Source organism: Terrapene carolina, unplaced genomic scaffold (assembly GCF_002925995.2).
Source record: "Terrapene carolina triunguis isolate 2854851 unplaced genomic scaffold, T_m_triunguis-2.0 Scaffold34315, whole genome shotgun sequence".
NCBI classification, from domain to species: Eukaryota; Metazoa; Chordata; order Testudines; family Emydidae; genus Terrapene; species Terrapene triunguis.
The window spans coordinates 4232-14394 of NW_020698666.1; positions in this window are offsets into that span (position 1 = coordinate 4232).

The following is a 10163-nucleotide window of genomic DNA, read 5'->3' on the forward strand; positions in this document are numbered from 1 at the left end:
TGCATCATAATCTCACACATAAAGTCCACCTTAGTTCTTCTTGGACACTTTCTAATTCTGCGCAGCCATTCTGCCGCCAATAACAAAGAGGGTGGCTTGGCTCCCAAGGTCATCTCTGTGAAGTTTAAATGCAACATTTTACAGAAGCAGTATTGTTTGCAACACAGACAACACTTATTCAGTGCTTTAAAACACAGCCAGTACTACACACCTGTCACCAACTGGCTGACCCAAGGCAAGCCCACATGAGCCACGAGACCCTCACAATGGTGAGTAGCTGCAGGAGCTGGGTAAATCACTCTTCTCAGGCCCTGCTGTACACTGGGCATGTAGCTCTTCAGCACTTGGGGAGAGCCAGTACTGTGTGTGGGGGGGGCTGATAATAATTCCTGTCCCCACACTTTCCGTAGGAGGTGATCATTTTGGAAGATATCTCACTGCTGAGGATGAGCAGGGAATCAAGGGAGAGTCTTCTCCAAGCCTGCAGTTTCCACCCTGGAACCTATGTGGCTCACCTGTGTGCAGCAATGTCGTCTCCCCTCCCCACCATCACGGCAAAGTGGAGCAGGAAAGTTACTGTTAACGGAGCAAGAAACAAAGCAGCTCTCCCGAGGAACCAGCGGCAGCAGATTGCCCAGTGTCTCCACGAGAGTTTCCTGGAGATCTCTGAGGGAGATTCCCATGAAGTGAGGGAGTCTATCAACAGCCTGTTCCACTGCTCAGACTAGGTATGAGGTGAGAGACACGCCTGCTTCCTGCAACCCTCCTTCCCCCAACAACTTGCTTCAGCAATTCCAAAAAATCAGATCCACCTACCAGGGGCCTCCTCTGCTATTTGCGCTTCACCAAGCTCTGACTGCTGTGACTGGCTAGGCTCCTTCGGGGTAGAAAAGAGCTCCTGACTGCATGCATCTCTGGCGTCCGAGTTATCCTCTGCCTCAGGGTCCCACTCCCCCTCTTCGTCCAAGATTTCCTCCTCCTGGCTCAGTCCACTCTCGACTGGCACGTGAGTCAATGAAGTATCCACGGGGGCCTTCGCAGTGGAGGTGGGGTCACCACCGAGTATTGCGTCCAGCTCTTTGTAGAACCGGCAGCTCATGGGCACAGCACCGGAGTGGCAGTTTGCCTCCCGTGCCTTGTGGTAGGCGTTCCGCAGCTCCTTCACTTTGACCCTGCACTGCAGTGTGTCCCGGTCATGGCCCCTTTCTATCAGCATCGTGAAATCTGTTCATAGGTATCATAATTCCTACTGGAGCGCAGCTGGGACTGGACAGCCTCCTCTCCCCAGCTGAGAGGTGGGAGAGGGGAGGGCAGTAGCAGCTGCTGCTAGAGTAGCAATAACTGTCTGTAGGTTAAAAAATACCTACTCTTCATATCAGTATGTCTCCGAATACTGACAGGTTTCAAAGTAGCAGCCCTGTTAGTCTGTATCCGCAAAAAGAACAAGAGTACTTGTAGCACCTTAGAGACTAACAAACTTATTTCAGCATAAGCTTTCCTGGGCTACAGCCCACTTCATCGGATGCATAGAATGGAACACACCATGTTCTTGGTATGCGTACTTCCACCTTTTCATGTTCTCTGTATGTATTTTCAACGTCTCTCTCTCTCTCTCTCTCTGAGAGAGAGAGAGAGAGAGAGAGAGAGACGTTGAAAAAAGTAAAAACCCGCTCGACCGTGTTTCTTGCTGAGCTCCAGTCTCCGAAGATAAAAGAGAACAGAACTAAGTTGCTAAAGAGATCTGGGGGCCAGAAAGGTGACACGTGACAGGGACAAGCCAAAGCCACCGTGGGTAGCGTAAACGCTAGAAGAGGGTATTAGCTGCGTTACATGGTGAGAGAAACAGCCTTCAACTGGGGTCGATAGGAGAGGACTAAATGGAGATCTTGCCACAGCTTTATTTTCTCTGGCTTGATTCTGTGAGAGAAACTTCACCATAAGTTTCTATTCTATCCAGGTTCCTGTATTCACCCATCATTGTGGTGACTTTCGTCCCTGATGATCTGGAAACAATATATTTAACCATGAAGGCTCCAGAAATCCTGCTTTGGACAGCAACAGCATTTCTATCTTTGAGTAAGTGTCCGCTAAAAGGGGAAACGAATGTTAGAACTTCTAAAACAACATGGAGTCCGGTGGCACCTTAAAGACTAACAGTTTTATTTGGGCATAAGCTTTCGTGGGTAAGAAACCTCACTTCTCCAGATGTTAGAACTTCTGTTACCTAATGGGTTTGAACAGGGGGGAACTGGAAGCAGGATTCCCGGGTTCTGTTCATAGCCCAGGGAGGAGAGCAGGGGTTTAGCGGGTTAAAAGAGGGGGTCTGAGCTTCTGGTTTCTAGTCCCACTTATGGGAGAGGAGGAGAGTCTAGTGGTTGAGAGCAGTTAGACTGAGAATCAGGACTCCGGGGTCCTATACCTAGCCCTGAGTGGGGATCAAAGTTTCGTGGTTAGAGATTGGACGATTAGGACTCAGGACTCCTGGGTTGTATTCCCAACTTCACTGCTGCCTTACTAGAAGCGGGGCAAACCCATCCTATTCTCTGGGCCTGAGTTGGTCTCTTTGTACAAGATGCGCATAAAGAACCTTTCCATTTCTGGGCGCCCTGAGTCCTAAAAGGCCTCTGTTCTCCTCACACGAGACTGGCTGTAGATATGCAATAGTTTTACATGCTTAATTAGGGTGAACTTTTTCTCTTTCCTTCCCTGCAGGTTTCAGCCAGGGACAAGGCAGTGTCACTCAAACACAAGGGCAGCTGGCAAAGTTGGGGGGCCCGACTGTCACCCTGGAGTGTACTTTCTCCACTGGATACCAGTATTACTACTTATTTTGTTACAGACAGCAAAGATCAGGGGCACTGGATTTCCTCTTCCCAATATCTCAGAGTAACGCTGAAGAGAATGGAGCAGGGAGACGGTTTTCTGGAGAATTCAGGAAATCCTTTAAGTTCTTCAGTTTAACTATTAAAGAGCTAGAGCCGACGGACTCGGCGATGTATTTCTGTGCTCTGTGGGGAGACACTGTGAGGCGTTTAATAGGGAGCCCTGTACAAAAACCCACCCCCTGGGCTTTCTCGCCATGAGAAACACAACTGCAGAGTCCTATCCCCACGCCACAGACAGATGGTTAAACCAGATGATGGGGCTGGTATAAACCACACGACCTGACACCTATGAGTCCTTCTGGGCCTAATTCACCATTGTGTTACCCCAGATTAATGTCAGTTTACCCACAGTGGGTCTGCTCCTCAGCTGCGGTGAGTCACTGTGGGGCAGATGGAGTCAACTGGGCCAGGTCCACCGCAGGTATCAATCAGCTGTTCTCCCATTGGGGCTGGATTCCCCTAGCTGGGGTAAAGCAGCATGGGGCCAATGGGACAGATACACAAAGGCACAACACACAGAAATATGCAGACACACACGCACGTGCAAAGACAAACAGAAAGACACCAAGACCCACAAAACCGGCACATACAACACAGAGCTTTTAAATCTTCACACAATGTCTTTAATTCAGTTCTCACCAAGTAGCAACAAGAAGAACAATAAAAAGCAAAATGGATAAGAAAAAAACGACAAAAAGTCAGAAACCGACCTTCCAGGAAGTTCAGTGGAAGGAATTTGTCCCACGAGTTCTCACCTGCGCGTCAGTTGCAGAACCCAGACCGTTTCCTGTGTCTGTTACGCATTTCCCCTCCCTCTTCTGCTAGGCTGGTCTCGCATTAACCTCTCCCAGTCCGTCCGAGATGTTGCCGTTAAATTATTCTCGCAGCGACCTCTCAGCTTGTCCGACTGCCGCTGTCTGAGCACCATGGAGACACGTTTCATTTTCAGCCTTTGTGTCTTTAGCCAAATAGGTAACCGGGCTCTGGGTTTTTGGAAGAAGCGTCATGGAATTCGGCTCCCGACTCCCGTTCTACCCAGAACCCGAACCCTGATCCTAACCCTGACCCAGATCCGATCGCTCGTGCTATCCTTAACCTTAATTTTGCGCTAACCTTAATTTGTTCGAAATTAGGCGAATAAACCCCTTGGGCTCTTTTAAAATTCCCAGCTTAGACCTGCCAATGCACCTGGATGTGCTTGAATGTGAGTGTCTTTTTGCAGGTGCAGTGCTGGGTGACTCGATCCGGTCCAATGAACCCGAGGTGTCCGGATCAGAAGGAGACACCGTGACGCTCAGCTGTTCTTATGAAACCAGCTACACTACTGGTGTCTATCTCTTCTGGTACCGTCACTATCCGAACCGAGCCCCGCAGTACATCCTCTATAGAGGAGCAAAGGGGAACAGGGCCAGCGATACCGCAGGTTTCGCCCAGAGGAGGTTTTCTTCCCAGGCTGATGACAGCTCCACAGCTCTGAGCATCACAGCCCTGGAGCTGGCGGACACAGCGGTGTATCTCTGCGCTCTGGATGTGACACAGTGACAGAGCCACATAGGAGAGCCGTACAAAAACCCTCCCTTCCCTGCTGCATTCGATTTTCAGAGATTAATGCTGCTTGCAGATCTCTGGAGGGGACTCCTTCCACTATGTAAAACCACATATTTTCGGATGACTAGGGGAGGTCAATTTATTTGTTCTAGCTCCTTCCAAGAGTTAAGTATTTAAAGAGATACATTCAACTGTCACGCTTGGAGAATATAAAGGGTTCTACGTGTGTAGTGTGGGGCAAAAAAATGCTAATTTGTACTAAACTGCGATGTGCAAATAGGAGAATAAAAATCCAGATAACAAATAAAATCGAAATCCTTATTTCTGGTACAATCAGGGTGAAAATGAATGAGTAAAATATGAAAAAAATACTTTTTAAAATCCCATGGAAAAATGTGAGAGAAATATTTGGGAAGAATTTGGGGCGTCTTTTCTCATGTCTGAATGGGACAGATACCGCGGTCGGCGTAAAATAATAAATAATAATAATAATAATAATAAAAAAACCAAGAGAGATTGTAACTGAAACATAGCTAACAAGAATGACTGAAAAAATATAGGTTGAAACTACAGTTAAATTCATTTTTGGCAAAATTAGGGTAAAATACATGAACTAAAATTAAATATATGGACAATATACCTTCAAAATACCTGTTAATTATATCTGTGATGAGGTAAAGCTCTGGTTTCAAAGTCCCTCAAGGTGTAATGTAATCAAAAATCTAATTGAAAACTTGGATTTTTAGCTGCCTTGTTTGGAAAGTGTTATTACCTTGTCTTATTTTTAAAGAAGCACTACATATCAAATGCGCTCTGTTTATAGTGTGGAAAAATAACGTGAATGCAGCGACACCTAATGGTGAAAATTATGAGTTTGTTTTGTCATTTGACATCTTTCCATGTTTTCTTCATTTTAACTTTCAGCAGCGGGGAAACAAAAATGCAGAAAAAATACCCCAAGAACATTGGCTGGGAATTTCAAAGGACATTACTGGAATTTGATATTTAACACTCATTACATTTCTCCTTCGAAAATCCCATTTGTCATTCTTAACGCCTCTGGGTATGTACTGAAATCTCTCCTACCCTAATACCTAAGCCTCTCAAGATATTTATCCTGCCAATCTCCACCCGAGGTAGAGGAATAGCAAGAGGTCGAGTTTACAGATAGAGGAACTGAGGCACAAAGAAGTTCACTGGTTTGCACCGGGTCACACCGGGAGTCTGTTCCAAAACTGAGAACAGAAGCCAGATATCCTGAGTCCCAGACCAGATCCTTACCCACAAATCAGTCCTTCTTCACTCAATCTTCGCACGATGTCAACTACAGAGTAACAGGGAGCCAGTGGTGTTTCCGGAATTTGCATCTACTGTTTTTGCAGGACTAAGTACCGAGAAGAACAGTGTCACCCAATGACAAGGACAGCTGACCAGGGTACAAAGTGACTCTGTCACACTGGATTGTACTTTCTCGACTGAAGATGCAGATTATGACATATACTGGTACAAACAGGACAGCAGCGGGCAGACGAAGTACCTCTTCCGAAGGTCTGCCGGTGTCTGAAGCGAGCACAACCGGGCTGGGAGCCGGTTCTCACTGGAGTCAAGTATCAGAGGGGTAGCCGTGTTAGTCTGGATCTGTAAAAGCAGCAAAGAGTCCTGTGGCAGGTTATAGACTAACAGACGTATTGGAGCATGAGCTTTCGTGGGTGAATGCATCCGAAGAAGTGGGTATTTACCCACAAAAACTTATGCTCCATTACGTCTGTTAGTCTATAAGGTGCCACTGGACTCTGCTGCTTTTACTGGAGTTCAGGGAACCCGAGAAATACGTGGGTCTGAGAATTGCGGAGTTAGAACGGAGCGATTCGGTGATGTATTTCTGTGCTATCGCTGAGAGGGCCTTAGGTTACCACGTCGGATGGGTTAATAGAGGGACCTTTACAAAATCCAGTGATCAGTTTTCTCTTGACTGAGACAAAACTGGCGCAGATAGAAATCAGTGTAAAGAGACACAACAAACCACAAGCAGGGGTTTGAATCAAACGGTGCAGGTGTGACGGAAACTGCACGGGCACTAACTGTATGGAAATGTTATCCTTTTCCAGGAACCGTCCCCCCACCTCCACCACAATGCCCAGAACCTCATGAGCCAGATGTCAATACCTGTCACACCGCAATTCCCATAAATAGCTCCGTCTGCTTTTGGGGCCAGACCCCAGCAGGTAGGAATCAGACCTCGCTCCAGTAGCGTAAACTGGGCAAAGTCTCAGCTGGTGTAAATCAAGGTTGCTCCATTGAATTCAATGGGCCAGACCCCAACTGGCATAAATCAGCTGTCTCTCCATTGGAACCAATGGCCCAGATCCCCAGGTCTTGAGTCAATGCGGTTAATTGTGCTTCACTCTGGAGAAAGAACCCCGCGCACATTTTTTCTCTGGGCTGTGAGCAGGGAGGGACCTGACCAGATCTTTGTTTTTTAAAAAAGTAAATCCCTGCTCAACCTTGTGATTCTTGCTGAGTTCTTGTCTCCGAAGATGAGACAGAACTAAGTTGCTCCTACTGAGCTGCTAAAGAGATTTGGAGGCCAGAAAGGTGCCACGTGACAGGAACAAGCCAAAGCCACAGCGACTGGGGTAAACGCTACCGGAGGGTATTAGCTGTTACATGGTGAAGGAAACAGTCTTCAACTGGGGTCTGTAGGAGAGGACTAAATGGTCTTGCCACAGATTTAATTTCTCTGGTTTGATTCTCTGTGAGAAACTTCACCATAAGATTCTATTCTATCCAGGATCCTGTATTGTGGTGGCTTTCGCCCCTGAAGATCTGGAAACAATCTATTTAACCATGAATGCTCCAGAAATCCTGCTTTGGACAGTAACAGCATTTCTATCTTTGAGTAAGTGTCCGCTAAAAGGGGAAACGAATGTTAGAACTTCTGTTACCTATTGGGTTTGAACAGGAGGGAACTGAAAGCAGGATTCCTGGGTTCTGTTCATAGCCCAGGGAGGAGAGCAGGGGTTTAGCAGGTTAAAAGAAGGGGTCGGAGTTTCTCGTTTCTAGTCCCACTTCTGGGAGAGGAGGAGAGTCTAGTGGTTGAGAGCAGTTAGACTGAGAATCAGGACTCCTGGGTCCAATGCCCAGCGTTGAGTGGGGATCATGCTGTAGTGGGTAGAGCATGGACGGTTAGGACTCAGGACTCCGAGGTTCCATTCCCAACTTCACTGCTGCTTTACCTAGAGCCTGGGGCAAACCCATCCCGCCTTCTGTGCCTGCGTCATTCTCTTTGTACAAGATGCATAAAAACAATCTTTCCATTTCTGGGAGGTCGTGAGTCCTAAAAGGCCTCTCTTCTCCTCACACGAGAACGGCTGTCGAAGTGCAATAGTTTTATATGCTTATTTAAAGTGAACCTTTTCTGCATCTCTTTCCTTCCCTGCAGGTTCCAGCCAGGGACAAGGCAGTGTCACGCAAACACAAGGGCAGCTGGAAAAGTTGGGGGGTCAGACTGTCATCCTGGAGTGTACTTTCTCCACTGGATACCAGAATTACTACTTATTTTGGTACAGAAAGCAACGATCAGGGGCAATGGATTTCCTCTTCCTAATATCTCAGAGTAACGCTAAAAATAATGGAGCAGGGAGACGGTTTTCTACAGAATTCAGGAAATCCTCAAAATTCTTTAGTTTAACCATTAAAGAGCTAGAGCCGACGGACTCGGCGATGTATTTGTGTGCTCTGCGGGAAGACACTGTGAGGCGTTTAATAGGGATCCCTGTACAAAAAAACACCCCCTGGGCTTTCTCACCATGAGAAACACAACTGCAGAGTAGAATCCCCAGGCCACAGACAGATGCTTAAACCAAATAATGGGGCTGGTATAAACCGCACGACCTGACAGCTTGTGAAATGGGGGTAAAATACGCGAGTTAAAATACGGGGGAAATAGAAATACCCGGTTTTGAGAGGTGGAGTAAAGCTGCAGTTGCCAACTCTCCCAGAGTCACATCAATGCTCCTGTTGTAGAGACATTTGCATCTGGGGTAGATTTGACGTGAACCCACTGCGTTTCCTGCAACTCCTCCCTCTTCCTCTCAGCTGGTTTCTAATGTTTGAAATACAAATTGAGATAAAATGAAAGTTTCATTGACAAACGGACAAAAGATAGTTAAAATTCTCTGTAATTTAACAGTCTGCTGTCCGTTTGGTGAAATGGGGGTAAAATATTCAAGTTAAAATATGGGGAAATAGTTAGAAATACCCATTTGTGAGTGGTGGGGTCCAGTTGCCATTTCGCCAGGGGTCACATCAATACTCCTATTGTAGAGACATTTGCATTTTGGGTCGATTTGTTTGGAAACTATTTAATTGCAAGACACTTTCCCCAAGAATGTATGTGAGAATCGTGAACTCTAAAATCATGTGGTACGTGGTAAAATCATGACAAAGCACCGCCATCTGCTGGTTGAAAATATAAACACAGGTTGTCATTGGAAACCCTTCCACGCTCAGTATCTTCGGTTTCACTCAGGCTGTCTGCAAAGGCAGCAGAGGAAAGAGGAAAATGATTTAAAATAATTATTTCAGGAGTTCTGGCTCGGTATTTCAAAGGAGGTTAAAGGAGTTGGGTGCCTCATCCCATTATATTTGTTGTGATAATCCCAGACATTATTGCCGGCAAACATATTCATGCCCATCCCATTGATACCTGGGTGCGTCAAGAAATCTCAACAGTCCCTATATGAGTTAGAAAAAACTCTCCCTTTTTTACAGCTAGGGAAACTGAGGAATAGAGGATGACACATCGTCACACACACACAGTCTGTGGCAGAGCTGGTCTCTGAATCCCAGAACAGACCCTTGTCCACAAGCCCATCCCTCTCCCCTTAAGAACACCAATATCTCAGCTGCAGGCTGACCTGAACCCACTGTGTTTCCTGGATCTGCGGTGAGTTCCCAGAAACTCCCTCCTCTCCTTCTTCGTTGGTTTCTAATGAAGTTTCCACAGTTGTAGCTGCCCTTAGAAACGTGACATTTATGCTCCTCTGAGGCAGCGGCAGTAGCTGGGAGTTTGAAACTTGGTCGGTATAGATAGAAGGTACCATGGAGACGTGTTTTATTCTCAGTATTTGGATATTTCTCCTAGGGAACTGGGCTGGGATTTCAAAGAGGCCTAAGGAAACTGGACACTCAATTCCCATTGAACCATAAACCTAACCCCATACTTAACCCTAACCCAAGACTGTAACCAAAATGTGAATGCTACAATCTGACAGTTCACCCTCACCATAACCCTAAACCCTGCCCCTGCCCTAGGGGGTGTGGAAGTACAGCCCGCCAGCCCAGTCTCTTCCCTAAAGAACCTACAGTCTAAGGGTGACTACCCGTCTCTGCCACTGAGCTGCTATATGGACTTGGGCAAGTCCTTTCTACTCTCTGTGCATGTTTCCCTCCCATCCCCTTGTCTGCCTTTCCCTGCTGCGCAGGTAATCCCTTAGGGGCAGGGAGCCTTTGTGGCTGTTTGTTTTTAAAGCACCCATCACGCTGCCTAGGGAGGCCCGTAGGCGCTTGCGGGAATGATCACAGTGCGGCACCAGCCTGTTCTGGAGATGGGAAACCAGGCAAACGGATCGGCCAAGCCATTCTCGGGCGGGATACACCTGAGGGTAAAACCAGGCCGCGTCCCCATATCCCTTACCCTCTGCTGCCCCCTAGCGGCTCTTCCACTCC